This window comes from Cetorhinus maximus, chromosome 10 (genome assembly GCF_964194155.1).
Source record: "Cetorhinus maximus chromosome 10, sCetMax3.hap1.1, whole genome shotgun sequence".
NCBI lineage: Eukaryota > Metazoa > Chordata > Chondrichthyes > Lamniformes > Cetorhinidae > Cetorhinus > Cetorhinus maximus.
In genome coordinates, this window is record NC_135888.1 from 6,252,219 (window position 1) to 6,271,094 (window position 18,876).

The 18,876-nt window shown below is 47.5% G+C and overlaps 1 non-coding gene across 1 annotated transcript; it reads right to left on the reverse strand.

Moving 5' to 3' along the window:
* Positions 1–17,590: 17,590 nt before the first annotated feature.
* On the reverse strand, positions 17,591–17,781 carry LOC144686151 (U2 spliceosomal RNA). The gene has a single exon (XR_013577855.1). It is a non-coding gene; the product is annotated as a U2 spliceosomal RNA (small nuclear RNA).
* Between the last annotated feature and the right edge of the window lie 1,095 nt (positions 17,782–18,876).

Sequence of the window (18,876 nt, forward strand, 5' to 3'; positions counted from 1 at the left end):
AATATTCAAAAATAACAAGTGCATTGAGATCAAATAAATAATTTGAGTAAACTGTGAGCCAAAGAAAAATACTGTTTAGGGTAAAAGAAACCTTTTCTACATAATAGATGCATTTTGTCAACAAGTTTAATTGATTTGTTTGGTTGGGACAGGCACAAAGAAAACAACTTTACAACAGGTACATGGACAGGAGAGGTGATTAAGGAGAATAAGTGTTTACATGCTTCAAGAGTTACCCTTTAATGCAAATGCTGTCTCTTCAATTAGATCTCAACCTACAAACCCCTTTAGAATTTAGACTTTTCTTGCTTTTAATCATGATAGACACAATGAAATTGACTAATGGATGGAATGCAATACATTATTATTGTAACTTTTAGTTTCAAAAATAACCCAACTGAGAGCAATGGAGCTTCACTGTCAGATTTTGTTCAGAGAAACCACATTATGAAGAAATGTATTTACAATGTCAAACTTTAACGTCATTGAAAGAACAGCAAAGGAGGCAGCCAACGCATCAGTACTTTCTCTTTAACTGAAACTCTTGCATTCAATTTCACTATTCATATCAATTTCACTACTCATATTCAGTGTCACTTAATATTCCTTTTCAAATGCTCATTCAATTCTATTTTAATCAATCCTCTCGGGCTTGTATTAATAGCCATTTGTGGTACAGCATTCTTTGTTCAAACAGTCCTCTGTGGAAGCAATATCTTCTGAATTTCCCCTTAATTCTTCTATTGATAATCTAGTTTATGTTCCCTTGTTAATAATTCACCAACCAATGTAAACAGTGTTCTACTGCTTAATTTTTTAAAGCCTTTCATAATTTTGGAAGGTCTATTAGGCTACCGTGTATTGTTCTCCGTTCCATTCAAAAAAAATCATTAGCAAACTTAAAGCATTATCCTTTCTCCAGCCTATATTCCTCTCCCCATCCTATCTCTGTTCCTCTAGCCAAGGCCTCTTGCAAATCACTCATCCCTGCTTTCATTTCACTTGCACAAGACCCATCTCCAATAAAACTTTGGTCACTTTTCCTAACATCTTCTTTTCTGGCTCAGCATCCATTTTCCACAAACCTATTTGAAAAGCATCTTTTATAAAAACACAACAAAGGCACTGTACAAAATTAAAGTAGTTACTGCTGTATGTCGATGACCAAATAAAAATAAAAACACACCCAAACACATCTCCCTGGGGAAGCACGATAATCACATTCCATAATCCAAAATATATCTCTGTCCCTTTTCGCCACTTTGTATCCACAGTAATCATTTCACTATGTATGTGGCTACATTCCTTAATTCTATGGCCACAAAATTCGACTCCTTAATGCATGGCTTTTATCAGTACAAAATCGCATTCCTGTATACATGCAGGTAGAGTCTGCCGGAAATATGCAGATTGTGATGTCAATCAGCATGTAACGTTGATTTATTGTCAGCGCTGCCATTTTGGAGCTCAACGTTCCAGCTAAAGTGGTAGCGCAAAGACACACATCTAAACAGGCATTCAGAAGGAAAGACCCATTCACCATCAACCCTGCCCCCATCCCCCACCACCCACTACCCCTACATCAGCGCTGTTTAAAGGAATCTTCAACTACTTACAATTGCAGGGGTGAAAGTGGCCGAAGACAAAAAGGTCTGAGAACTATTGTGACAGGGAAACATGTAATTACAGCACTTTTAATGATCTGTAGTGAAATGCAAATGCTTCTAAGGCCACTTCAAATGGGTGGAATTATTAGACTTCAAGTGGACAGAAACATTAGTTTTCCCTTTGTTTACCTTCCATTACCGTCAAGACTGCGGACCAATTAATTTGTATAAAATCAAAGCGACCTCAGCATTTCAGCATTCAATGCAGTTAGTGCATGTAATACAGGATGAAGTCCAAACTAACAGAACATGACCTTGTAGGATTATGTACACGTGAAGAAAAGCAAAGGACAACTGTAGCGCTTCGCAAACTATTTTCCAATCTGACCCCATTTTAACGCACCACCACCTTCTGAAGGCCAATTATGGATAGGCAACAAAGGCTGGCCTAGTCAGCGATGTCCACATCCCATGAAAAAACACATATAAAAAATACTCTTGAAAGTTAACATGACCCCAGATGCCAGCAAAACCAAAGCAGCAACAAAGCAGCACAGTAACATTTGACATATAATTGAAGTTTGCATATCATAAATTAACATAAATATGAGAAAGGTTTTTAAAATATTTGTAAAAATATTAGTTTATATACTCATGTAGATTTCAGCAAAGCTCAATTTCAGAGTAACAGAAGACTCTGTGGAGCATATAGCACCAGACACACGTGTGCATGCACGTGGGTAGGAGCTGATTACAGCATGTGTGTCTGTGTGCACACTGATTCCAGTGTCAGTGTGTGCAAGAGTGTGAGTGTGTGTATACAGAGCTGATTACGGAGTGTGTGGCTGTGTGCGCGCGCGTGTGTGTGTGTGTTGGGGGGGAGCTGATTACGGAGCGTGTGGCTGTGTACGCGCACGTGGGTAGGAGCTGATTACCATGTGCGCGCGCACGCATTGATAGAAACTAATTACAGTATGCATGCACGCACGTTTGTGCAGGAGTTCATTACAGTGTGTGTGTGCACGCATGCGTAGGAGCTGATTACTGTGTGTGCGCGCGCACGCACGCAAGCACGCACACATGCATGGGCAGGAGCTGATTACAGTATGCGCGTAAGTGCACAGGAGCTGATTACAGAGTGTGTGTGTGTGCACGTGCGCACTGATTACAGTGTGCATACGCAGGAGCTAATTACACTGTATGTGTCTGTGTGCGAGGCTGCACATGTGGGGAGGAGCTGATTACTGCGTGTGTGTTGCGCGTGATTACAGTGTCTCTGCACGTGTGTGTGCATATGAGCTAATTTTCTTGTGTGGCTACGTGTAGAGATGAGTAGGGGCCGATTACAGTGTGTGTGCACGCATGTGTGGGTAGGAGCTAATTACTGTGTGTGTGCGCACGCACGTGTATACGTATGTACATGTGCGCACATGGGAGCTAATTACAGTGTGTGCACGCGCATGCATCTGTCTGTGTCTGTGCGTGCATGCACGCATGGGTAGGAACTGATCACAGTGTGCGCGTGCACATATTGGAGCTGATTACTGTGCAAGAGTGCACACGTGTCCGTGCATGCGTACGCAGGAGCTGATTACCGTCTGTGCGTGCGTGGGTAGGACCGGATTACTATGTCTGCGTGCATGGATAGTCATCAGCTCTTACCTCCCCATCCTCTGCATGCATGCACACCCTCATTAGTTCCTACTGTCGAGCGCATCAGCTCCAACCCATGCGCACTCAACAGCTCCTACCTACAGGGGCGTGCAAGCGCAGGTATGCACACAAACAGCAATCAGCCGCACACACACACACACGCACACACGCCGCAAGCGGCTGCACACACTCAGCAATCGGCTCCACACACTCAGCAATCGGCTCCACACACTCAGCAATCGGCTCCACACACTCAGCAATCGGCTCCACACACTCAGCAATCGGCTCCACACACGCACACACACTCAGCAATCAGCTCCACAAACACATACACAGTAATCTGCTACACACAGTAGTCAGCTGCACACTCACACGACACACGGTAATCAGCTCCACATACCCACCCACAGAGTAAGCAGCTGCACACACTCAGCAATGAGCTCAGTGCTCCACGCACACACACGCCCTCCAGCTCCACGCACACGCACGCCCTCCAGCTCCACGCACGCACTCCAGCTCCACGCACACGCACGCACTCCAGCTCCACGCACACGCACGCACTCCAGCTCCACGCACACCACGCGCTCCACGCACACACACGCCAGCTCCGCACACGCGCACACACACACGCCAGCTCCGCATGCACGCACACACACACGCCAGCTCCGCATGCACGTACACACACACACACACGCCAGCTCCGCACGCACACACACACACGCCAGCTCCGCACGCACACACACACACATACACACACGCCAGCTCCGCACGCACGCACACACACGCCAGCTCCGCATGCACGCACACACAAACGCCAGCTCCGCACGCACACACACAAGCCAGCTCCGCATGCACACACACACACGCCAGCTCCGCACGCACGCGCACACACGCCAGCTCCGCACGCACGCGCACACACGCCAGCTCCGCACGCACGCGCACACACGCCAGCTCCGCACGCACGCGCACACACGCCAGCTCCGCACGCACGCGCACACACGCCAGCTCCGCACGCACGCACACACACGCCAGCTCCGCACGCACACACACACACACACACACACACGCCAGCTCCGCACGCACACACACACATACACACACGCCAGCTCCGCACGCACGCACACACACGCCAGCTCCGCATGCACGCACACACAAACGCCAGCTCCGCACGCACACACACACACGCCAGCTCCGCATGCACACACACACACACACACACACGCCAGCTCCGCACGCACGCACACACACGCCAGCTCCGCACGCACGCACACACACGCCAGCTCCGCACGCACGCACACACACGCCAGCTCCGCACGCGCACACACACACACACACGCCAGCTCCGCACACACACGCCAGCTCCGCATGCACGCACACACACACGCCAGCTCCGCATGCACGCACACACACACGCCAGCTCCGCATGCACGCACACACGCCAGCTCCGCATGCACGCACACACGCCAGCTCCGCATGCACGCACACACACACGCCAGCTCCGCATGCACGCACACACACAAACGCCAGCTCCGCACGCACACACACACACGCCAGCTCCGCACGCACACACACACACACAAATGCCAGCTCCTCACGCACACGCACACAAACATGCCAGCTCCGCACGCACACACACACACACACACGCCAGCTCCGCACACACACGCACACACACGCCAGCTCCGCATGCACGCGCACACACACGCCAGCTCCGCATGCACGCACACACACACGCCAGCTCCGCATGCACGCACACACGCCAGCTCCGCATGCACGCACACACGCCAGCTCCGCATGCACGCACACACGCCAGCTCCGCATGCACGCACACACACACGCCAGCTCCGCATGCACGCACACACACAAACGCCAGCTCCGCACGCACACACACACACGCCAGCTCCGCACGCACACACACACACACACAAACGCCAGCTCCGCACGCACGCACACACACGCCAGCTCCGCATGCACGCACACACAAACGCCAGCTCCGCACGCACACACACACACGCCAGCTCCGCATGCACACACACACACACACGCCAGCTCCGCACGCACGCACACACACGCCAGCTCCGCACGCACGCACACACACGCCAGCTCCGCACGCACGCACACACACGCCAGCTCCGCACGCACGCACACACACGCCAGCTCCGCACGCACACACACACACACACGCCAGCTCCGCACACACACGCACACACACGCCAGCTCCGCATGCACGCACACACACACGCCAGCTCCGCATGCACGCACACACACACGCCAGCTCCGCATGCACGCACACACGCCAGCTCCGCATGCACGCACACACGCCAGCTCCGCATGCACGCACACACGCCAGCTCCGCATGCACGCACACACACACGCCAGCTCCGCACGCGCGCACACACACACACATGCTAGCTCCGCACGCACGCACACACACACACGCTAGCTCCGCACGCACGCACGCACACACACACGCCAGCTCCGCACGCACGCACGCACACACACACGCCAGCTCCGCACGCGCGTACACACACACACACACGTACACGCCAGCTCCATGTACACATACACGCCAGGTCTGCACACACAAACACACCAGCTCCCCACACACCCACACACCAGCTCCCCACCCAGCCACACACACACACCGTTATCAGCTCCAGATGGACACGCACACATGCTGCAATCAGCTCCAGACGGACACGCACACACGCTGTAATCAGCTCCAGACGGACACGCACACACGCTGCAATCAGCTCCAGACGGACACGCACACACGCTGCAATCAGCTCCAGACGGACACGCACACACGCTGCAATCAGCTCCAGACGGACACGCACACACGCTGCAATCAGCTCCAGACGGACACGCACACACGCTGTAATCAGCTCCAGACACACACACACACGCTGTAATCAGCTCCAGACACACACACACACGCTGTAATCAGCTCCAGACACACACACACACACACGCTGTAATCAGCTCCAGACACACACACACACGCTGTAATCAGCTCCAGACACACACACACACACGCTGTAATCAGCTCCAGACACACACACACACGCTGTAATCAGCTCCAGACGGACACACACACGCTGTAATCAGCTCCAGACACACACACACACACACACACACACACACTGTAATCAGCTCCAGACACACACACACGCTGTAATCAGCTCCAGACACACACACACGCTGTAATCAGCTCCAGACACACACACACGCTGTAATCAGCTCCAGACACACACACACGCTGTAATCAGCTCCAGACACACACACACGCTGTAATCAGCTCCAGACACACACACACGCTGTAATCAGCTCCAGACACACACACACGCTGTAATCAGCTCCAGACACACACACACGCTGTAATCAGCTCCAGACACACACACATACACACACACATGCTGTAATCAGCTCAAGACACACACACATACACACACACATGCTGTAATCAGCTCAAGACACACACACATGCTGTAATCAGCTCCAGACACACACACACGCTGTAATCAGCTCCAGACACACACACACACGCTGTAATCAGCTCCAGACACACACACACACACGCTGTAATCAGCTCCAGACACAGACACACACGCTGTAATCAGCTCCAGACACACACACACGCTGTAATCAGCTCCAGACACACACACACGCTGTAATCAGCTCCAGACACACACACACGCTGTAATCAGCTCAAGACACACACACATACACACACACATGCTGTAATCAGCTCAAGACACACACACATACACACACACATGCTGTAATCAGCTCCAGACACACACACACGCTGTAATCAGCTCCAGACACACACACACACACACACACACACACACACGCTGTAATCAGCTCCAGACACACACACACACACACACGCTGTAATCAGCTCCAGACACACACACACACACACGCTGTAATCAGCTCCAGACACACACGCACACACACACGCTGTAATCAGCTCCAGACACACACACACGCTGTAATCAGCTCCAGACACACACACACACACACACGCTGTAATCAGCTCCAGACACACACACACGCTGTAATCAGCTCCAGACACACACACACACACGCTGTAATCAGCTCTAGACACACACACACACGCTGTAATCAGCTCCAGACACACACACACACACGCTGTAATCAGCTCCAGACACACACACACACACACACACACTGTAATCAGCTCCAGACACACACACACACACACATTGTACGCACACTGTAATCTGCTCCAACCTGCCCACGCATGCATTGTAGTCTACTCCCACCCAGGCACACACACATTGTAATCAGCTCTTACACACGCACGCATACACCTGTAATCAGCTCCTACACGCGCACGCACACCTTCCCATCCCGTTTCCTCCTCACTCATTCAGCAGCCCCTCTTCCAAGACACCTTCCCTCTCACTCACTTATGCCCTCCCTGCTAACAATATCCCCCCCCACCTCATACAGCCCTTCTCTCCCTCCCCACCCAGAACCACTCTCTTATTCCCTCCACGTTACCCACTCCCCTCCCACCTGTATTTCTCTATCTTTCCCAAACTCAGCTCCCCATTGCTGTCACTGCCTCATGAGCATCTGCGGCTCTTCCTTAGCCACCGCAACTTGGATCGGCAATGCTGGCAAAGGGCAAGCCTTCCAGGGGCAGGGAGCTTGGGAACAGGGACTCAGACCCTAGTGGGCTGCGGAACGCCACATCTTCCATCGCTGTGCACTTGGGTAACGCCAGGATCCCAAGTAGGACAAGCACAAAGAGACAACTGCTGCAGAGGGCTGGATGTGGCCGAGACCTAGGCTGGCTGGAATCTTGCTCCTTCCCAGGGCCGGAGCCGGAGCCAGAGTCAAGCAGCAGACTGAATCGCTCCACTAGTAGCGGGGCCTCAGATTGGGTGAAAAGATTGTGACATCTTCAACCAGCAGCAGTGACTCCCACAGCAGAGGCAGCACCAGGAAAACAGTCCAGCATGGAAGGCACTCTTCAGGTTGCATTTGGGAGCAGCAGCTCCTGGGGTCAGGGTCTCTGCGTCTCCCAAACAGAGCAAGTGAAAACCAGGTCAGGATTGGCAACAGATTGTAGAGAGAAGAGCTGAATGATGGCCCCCGCCCCAGGTCAGGTGGGGGTAGAATAAAAAAAAATTGAAAGAGTGGAATTCCATGATCCTAAAGTCGGAATTCCTCCAAACAGTAGAAGTTTCTCATCCCTGCAAATTTGTTTGTGGTTTGTGGCTGATTCCTGCTGTTGTTGGTGCTACTGTAGAAGTTTTTTGGGGGCTTCTAGAGTTCTTTGAAGTTCCTGAAATCTACTGGGAGTGGTTTAGCATGTTCAGAATCCTTGAAGCCAGGACAAACTATTTTCTTCAGACAGGAGCACAGTAGTAATGCATACTACTTGGAATGCATACCACATGGACTATAACAGGGTAGGAAGAACAAACAGAGGTGACACAGAGCATAACAAGCTAGTGGGAGAGGAAGTCAAGATGGAGGTCTCTAGCCATATCCGCCTATTGCTATTCAGGTAGCGATTCTCCTACTTCAATCTCAGTAAGCAGCAGTGTATCAGAAGTCTGCCCTCACTGCAGGCTGTCAATTGCTGCAGCGACAACTACAACCGTGCATCATGCAGGTCAACATCCAGTTTGTGTGTGGCCATATGCAGAGAATCATGCAGGCCAGTGCCCAGTATCCTGATAGCAGTCATGATGCTTTCATTCTGCACCAGTCTGCTGTGCCATCTGTAATTGAGCCACCATGACAAACCAAAGGATGGCTACTGAACAATACGAAGAAATGGGGGAAGAGGGAGGAAGAGTGAGATTGCAGGAGAGGAGAGGTCAAAGAGGGAGGAGAGGAGGAGGCAGAAGAGGACTACACAGCCAGGATGAAGGGAGGGAGGGAGATGAGCAAAATTAAGAATATGAGGAAGGGGGCATGGAGTGGGGAAAGAAAAGATGAGAGAGGATGGAACCACCATAGCCCCTTTCTGGCTGGGCTGTCCATGAACAACTCACCCAATTGCAATACCAGTAAATGGAGCCCCAACATTCAGGCTTTGGACACATTATCTTGGCATGGACAGCAATAGCGTGGGCTGGTTGCCAATATCCTTACTGTTTGTTGCCTGCAAGTCAGAGTTGCAGGGGTAGGAGGCCAAATGCTGTTAATACTGAAAGATAACAGCAAGTTTGTCCTCCATGGAGCCACTATCATTTCCCTGGGTCTGTGCTTGAACAATCCTGGTAATAAGGACATATTGCTGGACAGCTGCAACGCTGCAAACCCCTTTTGAATACTAGTATCTGTAGCTATGACACAAGCTTGCACAAGAGCTGTCAAGGCTTCCACTGAATGCCCAGACTCATATGTTGCAATAGCAGCTGAGATATCAGACATCAAAAAAAAATTTTTTCAAAGAGGTGACCAGGCGTGTAAATGAGGGCAATGCATTTGACATAGTCTACTTGGACTTCAGAAAGGCTTTTGATAGGGTACCCCATGGGAGACTGATAATGAAGTTAAGTGCCCATGGGATCCAAGGCAAATTGGATCTAGAATTGGCTGAGTGGCAGGAAGCAGAGGGTGATGGTCGAGAGATGTTTTTGTAACTGGATGCCCGTGTCCAGTGGGGTTCCACAGGGATCGGTGTTGGGTCCCTTGCTGTTTGTGGTATATATAAACAATTTAGATTTGAATGTAGGAGGGTTGATCAGTAAGTTCGTGGATGACACAAAAATTGGTGGGGTGGTAAATAGTGAGGAGGATAGCCTTAGATTACAGGAGGATATAGACGGGCTGGTCAGATAGGCTGATCAGTGGCAAATGGAATTTAATCCGGATAAGTGTGAGGTGATGCACTTGGGCAGGACAAACAGGGCACGGGAATACACAATGAACGGTAGGACCCTGGGAAGTACTGAGGATCAGAGGGACCTTGGTGTGCATGTCCACCGGTCCCTTAAGGTAGCGGGACAGGTAGATAAGATGGCTAAGAAGGCATATGCGATATTTGCTTTTATTAGCCGAGGCATAGAATAAAAGAGCAGGGAGGTTATGCTGGAACTGTATAAAACGCTGGTTAGGCTGCAGGTAGAGTATTGCATGCAGTTCTGGAATCCACATTATAGGAAGGATGGAGAGTGAGTGCAGAGGAGATTTATCAGGATGTTGCCTGGGCTGGAGGGTTTTAGTTATGAGGAGAGATTGGGTAGACTGGGGTTATTTTCCCTAGAGCAGAGGAGATTGAGGGGCGACATGATTGAGGTGTATAAAATGACAAGGGGCATAGATAGGGTAGACAGGAAGAAACTTTTCTCCTTGGTGGAAGGATCAATAACCAGGGGGCATGGATTTAAGGTAAGGGGCAGGGGGTTTACAGGGGATGAGAGGAAAAGTTCTCTCACCCAGAGGGTGGTGGGAATCTGGAACTCTCTGTCTGAAAGGGTGGTCGAGGCAGATACCCTCATAACATTTAAGAAGTATTTGGAAATGCCCTTGCAATGCCATGGCATACACGGCTATGGGCCTAGTTCTGGAAAATGGGATTAGAATAGTTACTTGTTTGACCGGCGCAGACTCGATGGGCCGAAGGGCCCTTTTCTGTGCTGTAGTCCTCTATGACTCTATCACACACTACAACATCGTTGGATTCACAAGCGTCCTAATGCAAATGGCCACCACTTCCACAGTGGAAAGGATAGACTCCAAGCTTTGCGCACAGCCCTGTAAAAAGTTGCTGCTGGACTCCTCTACTTGTTGACAATACATGCATTTTCATTTGTATATAGCCATCAGCCTTCTGTAGCCTGCCCGATCAAAGAACTCATCACAGTCCTCTGCTGAGGAACTCACGTGCAACCTTGATCCCTGCCCTGGTTGCAGGCCACTTGAGTCTGATGTCTCACCATGTGCAGATCTCAGCTCTATATTATGCTCTAAATTACCTGCAGAGTCAGTACCCGAGCTGATGGCTGCAAGTGTGAAATCGAGTGATGGTATTTATTCTTCATTGTTACCTAGCCATGTGAAAGTTATATATCTTAAAGGAGAAAGGGACAAGGGAGGAGAGGGGAAAGCAAGAAGTGCATGCTTACACCATCTGCAGTTTATAAAAAGATGAGGATGATATGGGAAGGAGGATCTGAGTAAATTAGTGTGTTAATCAAAATGTACACACTGACTTTCAGAAAGGATTTGGTAGTGTGTCACATAAGGGACTTACAGGGCTCGACTTCTGGTATTGACTACCATCGTTATAATGGTCCCCTTGCCATCCCAAAATTTGTCTGGAGGGCCTCTTGTGGATAGATCACATCTTTCCTCCGCTCTATCTCTTCTGCCAAGTCTTTGGTGCAGCAGAGAACCTTGCAGCACATTTTCTCCCCTCATGTCATAATTCACTCTTCCTCAAACAGTTCCAGCACCCCCAAGGTGCACACCTACTTTAAGAGGTGTAGGCCAACTTTAAGCCTCTCACAAACTCGGGCTCCCTGCTAAGGCAGCACTCAACAGCACATTTAGCACTGCTTGTACGTAGCAATCATGCAAATTAACAGGCAACACGAAGTTGGTGTGCTGCCATGCCTGCACCGGAAACAACAGATGTTGGTTGGTTGTGCATCAAAATCCCTGTGCCCATTTTCATGTGCTATCAAATTCTGCCTCAGAACGTCTTCATATTTATTGCAAGTTCCTTATGTGGCACATCAGTATTGAGATCCCCTTAAATTTTCTTGGGCCCATAGACACTTCATACATGATGCAACCAGTCGCTATTTATCTTGGATAAATTATTAGCAATTAACAATTCATAATGTATTTGAATGGAGTCCTGTTATTATGCATTGTCAGTGTTACTTTCATTTGATTTTACAAATAACCAAAACTGATACATTTATTTATTAACTTAGCCACAAATTGATACATACAAGCATGTGCTTACATTAGGAAATTGTCAGGTTTGCAGACATGAATTTGTTTTTATTATAAGTTAGTCTGTTGAAACTTGACAAGAGCCAACATTGGAAGCCACTGAATCTACCAAAATTACACAAGGTACTCACAGAATTAATTGAACAAAAAAATCCAAATCTATGTGTAACAAATTTATCAACTACTTTAAAAAATACATACAGTAAGTTCTCGTTTTAAGTCACCCGGTTTTAAGTTCTTTCATTTTAATGTCATTTTTATTTTAGGTCAGTTTGCCCCGATTTAAGTCACAATTTCCACTTTAGCGTTATTTCATATCATCGCCTTCTGCGTAGTCATCACATGCGTTGCACATCCTGACTATCCGTTTTCACTGCACGTGCATCATCGCCACCCTTCTTCAATGGTGCATGTGTATTGCCATCTGTCGTCATTGTGCAGCAATGGATCGGATGACCTGGGCAATTATTAAAGATGTTCCTATCTGCACAACATTAAAATGTCCGGCAAAGCAGCTAGCGCTGATACAGAAGCAGCTAGTGAACACGCCGCCCATTTGAAGAGAATCATTGAAGGTGACTACTCACCAAAACAAGTTTTTAATGTTTATGAGACAGGGCCTTTTTGGAAACGTATGCCACAGAGAACGCACATTTCAAAAAAGAAGCCAATGGCAATCTCCTCTGCACCCTCTCCAGAGCAATCTATAGTGTGACGACCAGAACTGTACACAGTACTCCAGCTGTGGCCTAACTAGCTCCAACATAACCTCCTTGCTCTCTATGCCTCGGCTAATAAAGGCAAGTATCCCATATGCCTTCTTAACCACCTTATCTACCTGTGCTGCTACCTTCAGGGATCTACGGACATGTACACCAAGATTCTTCTAATCCTCTGTACTTCCTAGGGTCTTACCATTCATTGTGTATTCCCTTGCTGTGTTAGTCCTCCCAAGATGCATCTCCTCACACTTCTCAGGATTAAATTCCATTTTCCATTGCTCTGCCCACCTTACCAGCCCATCAATATCATCCTGTAATCGAAGCCTTTCCTCCTCACTATTTATGACACCATCAATTTTCGTGTCATCTGCGAACTTACTGATCGTACCTCCTATATTCACACCTAAATCATTCATGTACACTACAAACAGCAAGGGCCCCAGCATCAATCCCTGCAGTACACCACTCATCACAGGTTTCCAATCACAAAAGCAACCTTCGACCATCACCCTCTGCCTCCTGCCACTAAACCAATTTTGGATCAAATTTGCCAAATTGCCCTGGATCCCATGGGCTCTTACCTTCTTGATCATTCTCCCATGAAGGATCTTGTCAAAAACCTTACTAAAGTGCATGGAGACTACATCAACTACACTACCCTCACCTACATAACTAGTCACCTCCTCGAAAACTTCAAACAAATTTGTTAAGACGTAATCTCCCCCTGACAAAGCCATGCTGACTATCCCTGATTAATCCCTGCCTCTCCAAGTGGAGATTAATCCTGTCCTTCAGAATTTTTTCCAATAGTTTCCCTAACACTAATGTTAGACTCACTGGCTGTTAATTACCTGGTTTATCCCTAATACTCTTCTTGAATAATGGTACCACATTCGCTGTCCTCTGGCATCTTTCCTGTGGCCAGAGATGATTTGAAAATTAGTGTCAGAGCCCCTGCAATCTCCTCCCTTGCCTCACATAGCAGCCTGAGATACATCTCATCTAGGCCTGGGGATTTATCCACTTTTAAGCCCACTAAAACCGCTAGTACCTCCTCCGTTTCCACGCTTATTTGTTCAAGTATATCACAGTCCCCCTCCCTGATTTCTACACCTACATAGTCCTCCTCCATAGTGAACACAAATTAAATCATTTAAAACCTCACCTACGTCCTCCAGCTCCACACACAGATTGCCACTTTGGTCCCTAATGGGCCCTACTCTTTCCCTGGTTAAATCTCTTGCCCTTAATATAATTATAAAATGCCTTGGAATTTCCCTTTATCTTGCCCACTAGTGTTTTTTCATGCCCCTCTTTGCTCTCCTAATTACTTTTTTTTTTAAGTACCCTCCCCCACCACCCCCCCAACCACCCCTACACTTTCTATACTCCTCTAGGGCTTCCACTGTTTTCAGCCCTCTGCATCTGACATGAGCCTCCTTTATTTTCCTTATCCAATCCTCTATATCGCTTAACATCCAGGGTTCCCTGGACTTGTTGGTCCTACCCTTCACCTTTTCAGGAACATGTTGGCCCTGAACTCTCACTATTTCCTATTTGAATGACTCCCAATGGTCTGATGTAGACTTTCCTACAAGTAGCTGCCCCCAGTCCTCTTTGGCCAGATCCTGTCTTATCATATTGAAATTACCCTTCCCCCAATTCAGGACCTTTATTAAAAACAAAAAACTGCGGATGCTGGAAATCCAAAACAAAAATAATACCTGGAAAAACTCAGCAGGTCTGACAGCATCTGCGGAGAGGAACACAGTTAACGTTTCAAGTCCGTATGACTCTTCAACAGAACTAAGGAAAAATAGAAAAGAGATGAAATATAAGCTGGTTTAAGGGGGGGTGGGACAGGTACAACTGGATAGAGGGCCAGTGATAGGTGGAGATAGCTAAAAGATGTCATAGACAAAAGGACAAAAACACCTAAGCGATGGACCATGTGAAAATGATGGAGGGGTGGAAATTGGAAGCAAAATTAATAAATTTTTCCAGGTCCAGACGAGAGCATGAAGCAGCACTGAAGCAATCATCGATGTACCAGAGAAATAGTTGTGGGAGGGGGCCGGAGTAGGACAGGAACAAGGAATGTTCCACACACCCCATAAAGAGACAGGCATAACTGGGGCCCATAATAAGTTGCCTAGCATATGTGGGTGGTGAGGGGTCCCATGGACAGGGTAAGGACAATGAAGGTGATGTGTGAGAGAGAGTGAATGGTGATGTCCCTTGAACTAGCAGTGAGGGCTCTGCAGATGCGCGATGGGTTTGAGAGTGAGAGTTGAGTGGTGAGAAGAGTCACTTACCCTGGCAGAACAGACATGATCATTTATCATCTTGCGGCACTGGATGGCTGTCCTCTTTTGCAGGGCATTGGTGCTGACCGCTGCTGCCACTGCCTCCCAAGCCAGATAAGTGATGTTGCTGCCCATCCTGCAGTCAGAGTGGGGGTAAAGGGCATTACAGCAGGCCTCCTCTGCACCCAAAATGCGCTCGAGGAACACGTAATTGAACCTGGGGGCTGCAGGCTTCTTGCCTTTCGGAGCCATGTCTTCCGTATAGCAGTCGTGGGCTGGAAGCACAGAGGTGTGCGCACAGCTTCACTTTAAATATGGCGCCCAGCGTGATGAAGAGGCGGGGTGTTGTCGTGGCGGGAAATGAGAGCCCGCCCATCATGGAAACTGCATGCTTCCTGGGAATGCATAATTAATATAGCGGATTGGGGACGACACGGCGTGAAAAGCCACCAGTGTGGCTGGCAGGTAAAATGTCGTTTTTCCTCGCCTGCTACCACGCTTAATGCAAATCTGGGGCAATTCCGCCCACAGTCCTTCAGGTGTGATCTCACCAAAGCCCCTGCACAAAGGCTTCCTCCAATCCCTTTGGAATAAAGGCCAAATGCCATTTGCCTCCCCAATTGCTTGCTGTACCTGCATGCTAAATATCTGTGTTCCTTGCACACCAAGTCTTTCTATTGCATACAGCTAAAATGAGTAACCTCATTTCCCACATTATACTCACCGTGCCACCTTGCTGCCCACTCATTTCACTCACTTAACCTTTCTCTTTGCAGCATCTTTGTGCCCTCCCCACAGCTTACATTTCCACCCAACTCTGTATCATCAGCAAACTTAGGTGCAATACTCTAGGCCTCTTCATTTAAATGAATATAAGTTGTAAATTGCTAAGACCCCAGGACTACTTGTGGCACTCCACTAGTTACAGCTTGTCAACTTGAAAGGGCTCCATTTATCCCTGCTCTCTGCTTCCTGTCCTTTACCCAACTCTCCATTCATGCTAATATATTACCCCCAACTTCATGAGCTTTTATCTTGTAAATTAATCTTTTGTGCCTTTTGGAAATTCAAGCATACTGCTTCTATTGGTTCCCAATTATCTACCCTACTAGTTACATCCTCAAAAGATGCTAATATATTTCTCAAATACAATTTCCCTACTGTAAAAACCATGTTGACTTTGTCTAATCATACTATGCTTTTCTGAATGCGTTAAGACTTCCTTAATAATGGATTCCAGCATCTTCCTGACAACTGATGTCAGGCTAACTGGCCTGTAGTTCCCAGTTTTCAATCTCCCTTGAATAGTGGTGTTACATTTGCTAACTTTCAATCCACTAGGACTGTTCTAGAATCTAGGGAATTTTGGAAAATCATAACCAGTGCATCCACTATCTCTTCAGCTATCTTTTTCAGAACCTTAGGACGTAGGTGATCAAGTCCCAGGGATTGGCCAATTTTCAGCCCCTTAAGCTTCTCCAATTCTTTTTCTCTGACATTGATTACCCAGGTTTCTCACTCTTATTAGCTCCTTAATTACACTATCTCTGGTGTGCAATTTGTCCCCTCTACAGTGAGCTCAAACAAAATTTGTTCAACATCTCTGCCATATCCTCAATCCCCATGATACCTTCTCCTGTCTCTGTCTCTAAGGAACCAATGTTTAGTTTACCTACTCTCCTTTTGTAAAAGCTCTAGCAATCTGTTTTGATATTCCTGGCTAGTTTATTCTTATTCTGTTTTTTCTCAATTTTTCGGTGGCCCTTTTCTGGTTTCTAGAACACTCCCAATCCTCAAAGCAACCTTTGTAACCTTATACGCTTCTTATTTTAATCTAATACTATCCTTAACCTCCCTAGTAAGCCACATATCAATCTTTTGTGCTGAGTTTATGTTTTTTAATGGAATACATTTTTGTTGAGCATTTTGAATTGTTGCTTTGAAGGTTTATTTACCATGATACCTTTTAGTCTATTTATCCAATTAGCCTTGGCCATCTCTTCCCTCATATCTATGTAATCAGCTTTAAGTTTAAGATTCTTGCTTGGGCCTGAAGTATGTTGTTTTCAATACAGAATTTAATTGTATTAAGATCACTTTTTCCCTGCAGATCTTTTATTATGAGATTACTAATTAACCCTGCCTCTGACCAATACTAGATCTAAAATAGTTTTATCTCTAGTTGGTTCCACAACATGTTGTTCTAGTAAACGGCTGTGAAAGCATTCTACAATCTCACCTACCAGGCTACTTTTGCTAATTTGTTTTCACCAGTCTATGAAGATTAAGCCCCCCACAATTATTACATTGCCTTTATTTTTTTTTTTTATCCTCTGTAAAGGGGGGTGGGTGCACCATTCCCAGAGATACTGCAATACCGGGTCGATGCGTGGAGTAGACGGAGCAAGCCCCTATTCCATCTCTCTGCTCCAAAAATCAATTTAATATATGGTCCCCAGATAAGGAACGTATCAGATATTAAACTGATAAGAACAGATACTACACTTGATCTTAGCCAAAAGGCCGAGAAGCGATACATTGCCTTTATTACAAGCTCCAATTATTTCTTGCTTAATACTCCATCCAATTATAGAACTACTGTTGTTTGTGTGTTGGGGTGGGGGGGGGGGGGTGGTGTGTGTGTGTGTGTGTGTGTGTGTGTGGCAATTAGATCTAAACCATTTACCTCTATTTGTGCCACTCGTTCACTTAATTTATGATGAATGTTTTGAGAATTCAGATAAAAAGCTTTTAATTTTTTTTACAACTATTCTTTGCATGGACCTTTTGAAGATGCTTTATTACCATAAATTGCCTGTCCCACTCCGCTTGTCTTTATCCAAATCGTTACACTGTTCTATTGCCTCAACTTTTCCTGTTAGATTTCTAAAAATCTCCCTTCACCTGACCCTTTATGTCTACTCTTTTCGTTTAAAGCCCTATCCACCTCCTCAGTTATATGATTTGCCAGGACACTGATCCCAGTTCAGTTTAATTGAAGCCCATCCCAAAGGAACAGCTCCCTCTTTCTTAGTATGGCTGCTGGTGTCCCATGAATCTTTCTACATCACTCTTCTAAGCCACATATTTAACTTTAACCTGCTTGACCCTATGTCACTTGGCATGTGGCTCAGGCAGCAGTCCAGAAATTATTACCTTTAAGGTTGTGCGTTTTAATTTGGACCCTAACTCCTCAAAGTCTCACATCATTCCTGAATCTACTTATGTCATTGGTTCCAATGAGGCCTCAACAGCTAGATCTTCCTCCTCCCACTCCAAGTTTGTCTCCAGCCACAAGGGGATGTCTTTAACTCTAGAACCAGGCAGGCAATACAACCATTGGAACTCCTGCTATGGCTGCAGAGAGCAGTATCTACCTATACCCCCAACCCCCTATCACTTGCACATTCCTTTCACTCTGTTCCTCCTCCTGCCCCCCCCCCCCACCCCCCCAGACAGGTTCCTACACTATGGTGCTAAGGTCAGTTTTCCCACCTACTTGCAGTCTTGTCTCATCCACACAAGTAGCAAGTGCCTCATACCTGTTGGTCAAAGTCAAGGATGGAGCTCCTCCAATATTACATCCTGAATCCCCATACCTACCTGACTTGCAGTTACACCCTCCTATTC